The sequence below is a fragment of the Marmota flaviventris genome, chromosome 17, assembly GCF_047511675.1.
Source record: "Marmota flaviventris isolate mMarFla1 chromosome 17, mMarFla1.hap1, whole genome shotgun sequence".
Lineage (NCBI taxonomy): Eukaryota > Metazoa > Chordata > Mammalia > Rodentia > Sciuridae > Marmota > Marmota flaviventris.
Window position 1 is genome coordinate 26683860 of NC_092514.1, and position 2779 is coordinate 26686638.

The window sequence follows — 2779 nt, forward strand, 5'->3', positions numbered from 1 at the left end:
AGGCCTGGGAGTTATGGCTCAGTGGTAAAAGCACTATTGGATTCAATCCCCAGAAGCGGGGTAAGACATGTTGGAAAACACACATACCCTCACAAACCTAAGCCCCCTTTCCTTATTTTCCTAAGGTATTTGTCACAATCTAACAGGGGCACATCCCTAGCCCCTTTTTCGGTATTTTATTTAGAGACAAGGTATTGCTGAGTTGCTTGGGGCCTCGATAAATTGCTGAGGCTGATTTTGAAATTGTGATCATCCCCACTTCAGCCTCCTGAGCTGCTAGGATTACAGATGAATACCACCACACCTGGTCACATTTAGAAAACAAATCCCATAAAGACTGGACAGAGATTTTTGTCCATTTCCAAGCTTCATCATCAGCTTGGAAAATAGCACCTATCAGTGTATCAACATCAAATGGCTGGTTTTGACATTGTACTAAAATCATGTAACCAGGAGGGAAGGAGGGGACTGGGTAAAGGGCACCTCAACAGTCCTCCCCTCTGTACCATATTTGCAAACTCTTGTGTATCTTAACTATTTCAAATATACATATATTAATATATGTGCCTAGGGCATAATGGTACTAAATATTTCCTGAATAACTCCCCACAACAGTGAAATTAAGTGCTCTACTAAATTGTGGATATTATCATTTGTGTAAAAAAAATAGGATGTATATTTGTGTGTGTATACATAAATATATCCACAAATATATAATATCTCTGGAAGAATATGTGAATACTGATTGTACTGGCTGCTTTAAGGAGAAAATCTGGGTGGCTACCTAACAAGCTTTTGGTAGTTTTTGAATTCTGAACCATGTAAATATATTATCTATTTAGAATACAGTTCAAATTGAGAAATACCTGTGCTAGCCTCTTCCCAGGGTCAATATCAACTGCACCTATCTACAATTTCCAGACATCAGGTTTGGTTCTTTTCTGAAAAATCACTATTGCCTGAGGTCTTACACTTCTGTACCTCTGTCCTTGCAGTGAGCCTTGGACTTTAAACAGCCTTCTTCACATAATGAGAACTCTTATGATTCAGAAGGAAGGGAAAAAAAAAAAAAACCAGCTCTAAGACATTTTAGGGACAATAAGGGAGACTTATCACAACATATATAATACAGATGTTCCTCCTCTTACGTTACATTCCAATAACCCATAAGTTTGAAATGTTTTTGAAAATTGCATTTAACACACCCAACCTACTGACCATGAGTAGCCTAGCCTACCTTAAATGTGCTCAGAACACTTCTTTGCCCACAGTTAGGCAAAAATCATCTGACAAAATATTTTATAATAAAGTATTAAACATCTCATGTAATTTGTTGAATACTGTAAACTGAGAGTGAAAAAAAGGAATGCAATCCTTATTATCTTTAGCAGTCAGTTTAAAACAAATAGCCCACATCAATGTAAAGCCAAAAAAAAAAAAAGTCAACTATCGTCGTCACAAGGGATTATCTGTATTATTGAATTAGTTACTTGTGTTAAATTTGATGATTGTATCATGATAGTGTTCTTAATCTTTAGAATGTTGAAGAATTGAGGGGAAAACGTGCATGATGTCTGCAACTAACTTTCACATGGTCTCACAGAGAGGAATGTGTACCTCCAGATTTCTGTCTACATGTAGACGGTTACATGGGCTAAATATTAACAACTGGTGAGTCCAGGGAATGGCCTATATATTATATTATTACAACTATTCTGGGGATTTGGAATTTTTCAAAACAAGTTTGGGGAAAATTTTTTTAAACCATACTAGTTCAAAAAAAAATTAGTTTAAATGCTTTCAAGGTATACACAGAAAGAAGAAATGACTCTCTTTTCTGCATTCCTAAAATCTTTACTTGTGTTCATACATCAATAGACTGAATGAAGACATCATGGGGCCCCATCTCAAGCCTATAACTCTTGGTACCTCACAAACAGCTTCAGGCTCATGGTTCCTAAACAAGACCTAGAATAAATATTAAATTTATTTAATTAAATGCACCACACACTAATTGGAGAATACCCAGGTATCAAGAGTGGGCAGCCCCTGGGTATGCTTATGAAATTCCTGCCCATGAGGTGTTGGGAGAACAGGGAGATTGTCAAAGGATGGCCCCAGGACAAAGTTCACTCCCCAGCCCCACTGATAATGCCCCTTTAATATGGGGTACCCAAAGTTCACAGTGCACAGAATTTAATGACAAAACTTTCAATTAACTTCAGTCTGAGCCAGACGCAGTGGTGCACACCTGTAATCCAGCCTCAGTTGTCTGAGGCAGGAGGATCTAAGTTCAAGGCCAGCCTCCGCAAAACTGTATCTCAAAGTTAAAAAAACAAAGGGGCTAGGGATGTGGCTCGGTGGTTAAGCTCCCCTGAGCTCAATCCCCAGTGTCCCCGCACTACCACAAAAAATCTGTTTGCTTTCAGAGCAAGAGACTGCATGTGCACAGGCACAGGTTCACTCAGCAGGCTGCTTACTCCCTTAAATTCTTACATTATTTCCCACCTCTAGATTACAAACTCAAAAGCAGGGCTGCATCTTTTAATTCCTTGCAGTCTTAGCCATAAAAGCATCCTTGCATATACTTAGTATTATATGAGAGCAGAGAGCAAAAATTCTAAAACTCTGACTCTTAAATGTGCTGAGTGACAAGACCTTCATTTCTTCTATAAATCAGTGTTTCCTCCTCTATACAATAAAGACAACATGACAGTTGCAGAACTCCGGGCTCCTGGCCGGGGATATGTTGTGGCAAGAGCCAGAAGCCACATCAATA